General features: G+C 37.6%; 1 long non-coding RNA gene across 1 annotated transcript; it reads left to right on the forward strand.

The window, feature by feature from the left end:
• Positions 1-1,244: 1,244 nt before the first annotated feature.
• Positions 1,245-3,892, forward strand: LOC129442610 (uncharacterized). The gene is made up of 5 exons (XR_012368406.1): positions 1,245-1,327; positions 1,915-1,974; positions 2,074-2,164; positions 2,261-2,340; positions 2,519-3,892. It is a non-coding gene; the product is annotated as an uncharacterized lncRNA (long non-coding RNA).
• The last annotated feature ends 5,017 nt before the right edge of the window (positions 3,893-8,909 follow it).

Raw genomic sequence — 8,909 nt, forward strand, 5'->3', positions numbered from 1 at the left:
TGCTTGTACAAAGTCAGACCACATATGATCATGTTTGTCTTCAATCAATCAATTTAAATAAAAGAGATGGGGACTTTATAATATAATAAGGGTCCATATATCACAGTGATAATAGACATACATGTATTTTTACTTTAACATGAACTAAAGCTGAGTTAAGGCATATACTATCATAAACTAATGAAGAGTCATCATTAACATGACATGTTTTTCATTGTTAGTTAATACATTCATTTACAATAAATTAATTTGAGTTCATGTTGTAATTATGTAAGTTCAGTAAGTTACATGTCTTAACTCAGCATTAGTTTACTTATATTTAAGTAAGAATTCATTTAGGTATACGTTCAATGTTTCCAATGATTAGCAGTTAATCAACTAAACCCAAAGATAATTCCTGAGGCATGTTTAAAGAGTTTTGTATTTCATCAAGTAAGTGCTGATTCACAAAGATTTTATATTTAAGAAAATCTGAGCATCATTCAAAATAACTGTTAACATGTTTGTCCACTAAACATGTTTTGTCAATGTTTTAAACTTTATAGAAATATTTTTTATTTTTTATTAATGACCAAGTATAAAGAACAATGCATAGTGTGAAAACGCGGATTATATAAAAGTATATAATAAAGTGCGAGCAGAGGATCAATCAAACTTGGGCTGGAATGATTGTAGTGCATCCAATGGATCTTGGAACTCGTAGTTTACATCTACAGCAGCATATGCTACAGCAGTGACAACGCCAAAGAAAAGGACTACATTTCCCAGAATGCACCTGCACCCACTCATCTGCCCCTTCAGGTGCGATCGCTTCACCTATAGACGGGTTGCACGGCGACGTCACTAACTGGTTGCGCGCGCAACCGAGGGGCAGAAAGAAGAGAAGTGCATTGTGTTGTATGGTAGTAGCGGTGTCTGTAAGTCAAAATGGCAAGGAATTGTTGCGTGGAAAATAGTACCAACAGAGTCAGTGCTGGGTGCCTGATGTTAACATACCAGTAGATGCGACTATTACGTTACTAGCATTATAATTATAAAATTATAATTCATACATGTATCACAGTAAAACTGCAAAAATAAAGACAGAAAAACAGATCCAACTAAAATCAAGTCTTATTTATATACAAACAATAAAGAACGCTTCAATAATTAAGGTTGTTGCAGTAGCAGATCAGCTCACCAATCGGGCTTTCTGCCCCCTGGATGCGCGCGCACCCTGCAATGTTTGTAAACTTGCAACCCCTCTATGGGCTTGACGGGAAAATTCAAAATCGCGAACCGTTACAGCCTGGACGGTGTCTTTGTTTGCTTGCACATCAACAGTAAGGTAAGTTTGATTTAATTAGTTTGTCTGCATCGCGCTGATCGGATGCCTATTTGTTCATATTATGTTATTTACTATGATTTGTTTTTGTCTTTATACTAGAACTGTTTGAATTTAAAGCACAAACAGTAAAACATTAAGGGTATACATGGTACACAGCGGTAAACATGAGGTTAAAAATACGCGAAGTAACATTCAAACCGGGCTGTTAAAAGAATCAATTCGATGTTTACATTTTTAAAAACAAAACTTTAAGGAAGCCAAGATGAGACGTTCTTTGCTTAAAACAAACATATCAACAGTAACTTGTGTGTTGGAAATGTTAGCAGCTAGCAAGTGTCTCTCTGCTATTTTAAATGATACAGACGATCTTTTGTTGTTTAAAAGCTCATTGCTTTAGTGCTGGTAGATGCTGCTTATTTTTCAAGACGGTTTTAATAGCTTTTTGATTTGTAACAAAGCCAGCTTCACTTTGAGAGAACCTAGATGCTAATTGTAAAGAAGCTTGGAGTCATAATATATTTTAACATAATGTGTTTGCTGTTCTTCATCTTTTTAAATATGAAGTCTATCCATGTTTGTGTTTACAGAGGTCATGTACACTGTGGTCAACTTTGTGGACGCTGAAGAGGTTTCTGGGTAAACATGATGTAAGTGTATTCATTCAATTTTAAAAATCAAACAGGTTAAATAGTAAACAGATGTGTTATGATGAATGTGATTTTAATTTTTAATTCTGTGTTTGACAGAGAAATATAATGAAGTAACAGTGGAAGCTAAAACATCAGACTGATCCAGACACTGTAGAAATTGATGTCACTGCAATCTGGCCAAAATGATGTAAGTTTAATAATGAAATTATTAAATCAAAGAGGTTAAATAGTAAATAGAGGTGTTATGATGTATGTGATTCTATTTTTATTCTGTGTTTGATAGACAACTATATTGAAGTAGCCTACTGTAATGAAGCTGCAGAACGTCACAGAGACTCTGAGGACATCAACACACAAAATCAAGTAAGAAGTTATGAAGACATTATGAAGTTCTTTGATCATATATTGTTGTATCTTTGTACAGTTTAATGTAAACTTTCTAAAATGTACAACTTTATGTCATTTGATTTGTCGTGTGTGTGTAACTGTATATGTGTATAAGTATTATGCCAAATACTTATGTACTTTTATATTTCCAAAGGGGTCCAAAGAGATGTCTGTCCAGATGAGGGTGCATCAACGTTACCTTTGCTGACAAGTATATGCTTTTAGCAGTTAACTTAACTCAAACCATTTAAGGAAATCGGTTGCCTTAAACCATTAAGTTTTAAAAAACATACATTTGAGTACTTTGAACTTAAGTCTTGTGCAATTATGCACTTATATTTAGGTAGCGTGAACTTAAACAAATTGAGTCACATGCAGTTAAGCACTTATATTTAAGTTCACAGTACTCAAATCTATGTGTTTTAAAACTTGAATGGTTTAATGCAACCGGTTTTCTTAAATGTGAGAAATTACAGTGAGAAATGTTTGAATAATTCCAAGACAGAGCTCTGTAATTAATTATACACTGCAAAAAATCACTTTCTAACACTTTTTATCTTGTTTTCAGTAGAAAAACTAAAAATTCTTAAATCAAGATGTATTTTCTTGACGAGCAAAATTACCTTAGAAAATATGTCTAGTTTTTAGACAAAAATATACAATTTAAGATAATTTGTGCCTAAACAAGCAAAAATATCTAACATTGGGGTGAGAAAATTGTGTTTTAATTAAGTTTTTAAGATAAAAGAAAACTTAAGATTTTTTTTCTCACACTATTGGAAGATATTTTTGCTTGTTTTAAGCACAATTTCACTTAATGTATGTGTGTGTATTTTATTTATTTATTTATTTTGTCTAAAACTAGACTTATTTTCTTGGGTCATTTTGTTCCTCAAGAACAAGCATTTTAATTTAAATAATATTTGTACTGAAAAGAAGACAAAAATACTATGTAAGAAAGTCATTTTTTGCAGTGTAGGACTGATTTCTTAAGAGCAAGATCAATATAGTTGTTGTTCATTTTATTTAGATATTTACTACATTACAGTGGCAGCTGGTGACTTCTTTTTTTTTTGTGAGCACTCGATGCGAAGTTTGTCACAACATGTATATAGCCCGTCATTTATGTGGTTCTCAATTTCAAAATATGTGTTCTGCGTGTATGTGTATCACGTGTTTTGACTAAACATGTGATGCACGTGGTTTACATGAAGCAACAAACACATATTTTAAAAACACAAGCAACACACATGACACTCCGAACACTTATTTTGAATTTGCAACCCTCGGATGAGGAGTCACGAGCCGCCACTGCTACATTACATTGTACTGCTTTGAATGTAGTTTTCATTGTTGCTTTTATTTTGTTTTATTTTACTCTAATATTGCTTTCTCTGTCTGTATATTTATGAGTTTAAATTGTATTGTTTATGTATGCAACTTTTAATATTTGTGTATTATATTATTTTGTGATTGTGACAATTGTGGATTGTTCAGTTTTTTTTTTAAATAAACGTTTGAAGCTCAATTCAAGTTTTTATTTTTTTAAGGGTTTTGGGGATGTATAGTAGTATATAGTGTGTGTGGGGGGGGTTGTAGTATATCTGCATAGCAGGCAAATAACCAATCAAGTCACTAAGCTATGAGGGCTTGGGTTGGGCTTAAAACAAAGTGTAACCAATCAAATCATCTCAACTGGAAAGTTTCAAAGTTGTGTCCCAATAGTTGTCAGAGTCTTGGGAGGGGGTTTTAAAAGCAACCAATCAGTGTTGAGATTAAACACCAATGGGGACACTAGAATTGTGCAAAGGTGTGAAATTCCAGTACCTCTGTAGGTGTGAAAGTGGCCCCTGCCAAAATCTTCAATGGGATTACTTGCCATGGCAACAAATGGCTGCATATTCCATGGGGATATCCCCTCAGCAAGATACATCCGAATTGGTATCATTACGGGAGTTTCCTAACTTGGTGGAATTAGTAGTTTACCCTCAGTGGAACTAGTAGATACTCCCGAAAATCAGTGGTGTTTACAGGAGTTTCTTAGTACGGATACACCTCTTTTCATGCAGTGATATTCCTCCTCCTCCTCCATTCTCCGGCAAGAAACAGACGCAGAAGAGAAAGAATCTCGAACCGGCTTCCACTTCGGCTGATGTTGCACCCAAGCGGGCAGGCGGATCCGACGTCTCAACCTGAGCAATCTACTCTTCTTCAGTCCAAAACAACGACCCAGTGTTGTCAGCTTTGTCCAGCATTCAGTCTTCGCTCTCCAACATGAATTCCAGAATTCAAGGTCTTGAGTCCGGTTCAACATCTAACGCCTCGACAAATTTTTCTATTTCTGGTCCGTCTTCTGATAACTCCGCATCGACCACGGCGCGGCTGCCCGTGTTTAGTCCGCAGCAGAATGATGACGTCATCAATTCAGTGACTATACCACGAAGAACTATGGGAAGTGCAGTTCCCGTGACTACAGGCTCTCCATTCTTTCTGCCGGCTGCTGCAATTTCTCATCAGTTGAGAAGCCAAATCATCGCAGGTAATGATGTCAACCTTGTCAAAATATTATTGTGCTCCGAAATGAGTGAGAAGCGTGTTGTTGATTGCGGCGATGTGTCTGTTATGCTTAAAGATAGCGACCCCCACCGAGCTTGACACTTATTTAGCGATCATTTCTGACTTGGCATTGACCTATGGAGGAACTCTCTTCTATGAATATCACAAATCATTCTCTGCAAAAGCTGCAATGTTCATTCAACGTTTTAATCAAAGATTGGACTGGTCTGTAGTTGACTTAACCCTCATAAGCAGACATTTCACTGGTCATCAAGCTCTTTCCTGCTCGATCTGTGGCTCTCATTCTCACACCCTCAATCTATGCCCCAAATCTGCGTCTCCTCCATCTAAGTCTGGTTTTCAAACTGTTGACTCTAAGGCTACTCCCTTGTGTTATAATTTTAATGAAAATGTTTGCAAATTCTATAATTGTAAATATGTTCATGCTTGTAATTACTGCGGGGACGGCCACCCAAAATCTGTGTGCCCAAGACGAACCCGCTTAATGAAAAAGGACAAAAAGAAATAAAGCCATCAACCCCAGTCAATGTTCCAAAGCTGGGACAGGCACTGAGAAATCATCCTAACCGCTGCTTTGTCAATTATTTAATAACCGGACTTATCCAAGGGTTTTTTGCAGGATTGTCTTGGTTGCCTAATCAATCTTTTTTCTGTAATAATTTGCTTTCTGCTGTTAAAGAACCTGAAATTGTCGATTCCTTGTTGGAAAGGGAAGTTAAGAAAGGATTTCTTATTGGGCCTTTTGATAAATCTCCTTTCTCAATTTGTCGGATTAATCCTATAGGGATAGCTACTCGAAAATATTCAGGAAAGAAGCGCTTAATTTTTGACTTGTCCGCCCCTCATAATGATGCTGCTCAAAGTATTAATAGTCTTATTCCTCTAGCTCCATTTTCTCTGTTTTACGCAACCATTGATGACGCAATTAAAATCATTAAAAAAGCAGGTAGGGGTGCATGGCTCGCAAAGGCAGATATTTCAGACGCCTTTAAAGTTATGCCTTTACATCCATCTCAGTGGCATTTATTTGGCATTAAATGGAGGGAAAAAAATTATTTTTCGGTCAGGCTCACTTTTGGCTGTCGCAGTAGTCCAAAAATTTTTGATACATTTTCAGATGCGCTATGTTGGATTCTCCTAAATAACTGCAAATTACCGCATGTGCTCCATCTTTTAGACGATTTCCTGCTAGTGGATTATAAAAACGCAAAGCCAGAAAGATGCATTTCGGCGTTAAAATACACTTTCGCCGATTTAGGTGTTCCCCTTTCTGAGGAATAAAACTTTGGTCCACTCAAAGTTATCGAGTTTTTAGGCATTACATTAGATTCGAATCTAATGCAAGCCTCGTTGCCCCTTGAGAAATTAAAACGCATTCGAGAAATCATGAGAAAAGCTCAGAGTTCCATTTCTTTTTCAAAAAGAGATTTGCTTTCTTTACTAGGCCATCTTAATTTTGCGATGCGTATTATTCCCCAAGGCAGGTCTTTTATTGCCAGACTCCTCGATCTTTCCAAATCAGTCAAAGATCTTAAGGACATAGTTACCTTAGACGCAGGCTCCAGATCAGATCTCAGTTTCTGGTCTTTGCTCCTTCAAAATTGGAATGGCATTTCTTTTTTCTATCATGATGATCTGGAGTCTTCTGCAGCCCTTAAATTGTATACAGATGCTGCGCCTTCTGTCGGTTTTGGGGGGGGTTTCAATGGTCAGTGGTTTGCTAGCAAATGGCCAAAGGAGCTGCTTTCCATGCCTGATAATAACATGTCCACTGCTCTGTTGGAATTATATCCCATAGTGATAGCTTGTATTCTGTGGGGGAAACAATGGTCTAGAAAACAAATTCTGTTTTTTTGTGACAATGAGGCAACTGTTAATATTATTAACAAAGGTCGCTCATCAGTTCCGTTTATCAACAGATTCGTCAGGCGCCTTACTTGGTTATCTGTCATGGATAACTTCATTTTTCGAGCTGCTCATATTCCAGGTTTAAACAATCAAATTGCTGATTCCCTTTCTCGATTTGAATTTCAGAAATTTCACCTCCTGTGTCCGGATTCAGCGCCAGCCAGCTTGGTTTGCCCTCTGTTCAGCCAAACGGTTCTAGATTAGACATGACCCTTCAATCATATTTGCATTCAGCAGCCAAGTACATGCGTAGTGGTTTAGCAAAATCAACATTAAAAATGTATGACTCTGCTTGGTCTCATTTTAGTTCTTTCTGTGCCACTTTCACTGTAGATGTACTTCCTGTCAATGTTTCATATTGTTAGTGCTTTTATAGTCCACTGTTTTGAGTCCCGTAAAATGCAGCCTTCATCCATCAAGAGTATGATCGCCGGCATTCAGTTCCATCTGCGCTGCTTGGATCCATCCACCATCAGCTTGCTAAAAAATCCATCAATTCGTCTCCTGCTCAATGGACTTAAAAAAGAAAAACCTAAAGGCAATGATCATCGTCTCCCGCTCACACTTCCACTTTTAAAAAAATTAATATCACGTCTGAGAGAGGGATGCTTTGGGATTTATTCTGATATTATGTTGGAATCTGTTTTGCTTACGGCTTTCTATGGTTTTCTCAGAGGTGGCGAGTTTTCAACACGCACAGATTCTTTTAATCCGTCACATGACCTCACAATATCTGATGTTTCAATATTTTCTCACCACTTCACAATATTTCTAAAGCACTCAAAAACTGATCGGGATGGAGAAGGATCTTTTGTTTTTGTGTCTGAAACTAACTCTGCTTTTTGTCCCCTGTCGTCCATGTTGGCTATCTGAGGTGTCGTCCACAAGCTCGTCTGGAGGACCCATTATTTACAACAGAGGAGGGAAAGCCCATGTCCAGAGCCTGGTTTGCATCCCGTTTCCGCCTGCTTTGTCAATTCTGCGGGCTACCCCCAGAGTGTTATTCGGCCCATTCGCTGCGCATAGGGGCTGCTACAACTGCAGCTTCCTCTACTCCCGTTTCTACCCTAAAAGCTATGGGAAGATGGTCTTCGGCAGCTTATGAACGGTACCTCCGGCCAGATACTCGAGCCATCCTTGAGGCTCAGAAAGCTATGAGTCATGATTGTGATCTGTAGTTGAAATAAATATCGCTTCAGTAATTTATTGTTTTCGTTTTTATTTTACTGCTTCATCTAGCTATTTCTCTTTCTATTTTTTTAATTATTATTATTGGCTTCTTGAAATTATTATTTATTTATTTTTTTAATCCTCTGCTGGCCCTTCGATAGCAGGAAGAGCCAGGGATGATTGCCTGGTATGGTCTGTTTGGGGGGGAATTTTGCTGCTTTCCCAGTTATATGGGAGATTGTCCCCAGAAGCTGCTGCTGTTCCCTGACTAGCTTTCATGGAGCTCATGAAAAGGTTGGGGAATTCAGAACAGAGCCATACCGCCAAATGTAATTTTAACATCTTGCTAAATAAACATTTTTAAATGTCAAATATTTGTCTTTATTTTGACTGAAGTGGTCCTGACAGAAATATAGCGTACAGCGTCAGTTCAGGCAGGCCACGTAGTCAAGCGACGCTATCAGCTGATTGTCAAACCTAACCAGTATCAGCTGATCCGATTCCTATGCATCAATTGGTCCCTTTCAAACAGGGCGCCTTATTTAAATGGATTTTCAGTCTGTCTGCTTGGCTGCTTCCACTACTTTGCTGCAACCCACCTCCTCCCCTAGCTCCTTCTTTAAACTCTGTTTAACTTAATCAGTTTCATTTCATTGTCACTGATGCACGCTCTGTTCTAATTGGGGGGAATTTTGCTGCTTTCCCAGTTATATGGGAGATTGTCCCCAGAAGCTGCTGCTGTTCCCTGACTAGCTTTCATGGAGCTCATGAAAAGGTTGGGGAATTCAGAACAGAGCCATACCGCCAAATGTAATTTTAACATCTTGCTAAATAAACATTTTTAAATGTCAAATAGTTGTCTTTATTTTGACTGAAGTGGTCCTGACTGA

The sequence above is a fragment of the Misgurnus anguillicaudatus genome, unplaced genomic scaffold, assembly GCF_027580225.2.
Source record: "Misgurnus anguillicaudatus unplaced genomic scaffold, ASM2758022v2 HiC_scaffold_29, whole genome shotgun sequence".
Lineage (NCBI taxonomy): Eukaryota > Metazoa > Chordata > Actinopteri > Cypriniformes > Cobitidae > Misgurnus > Misgurnus anguillicaudatus.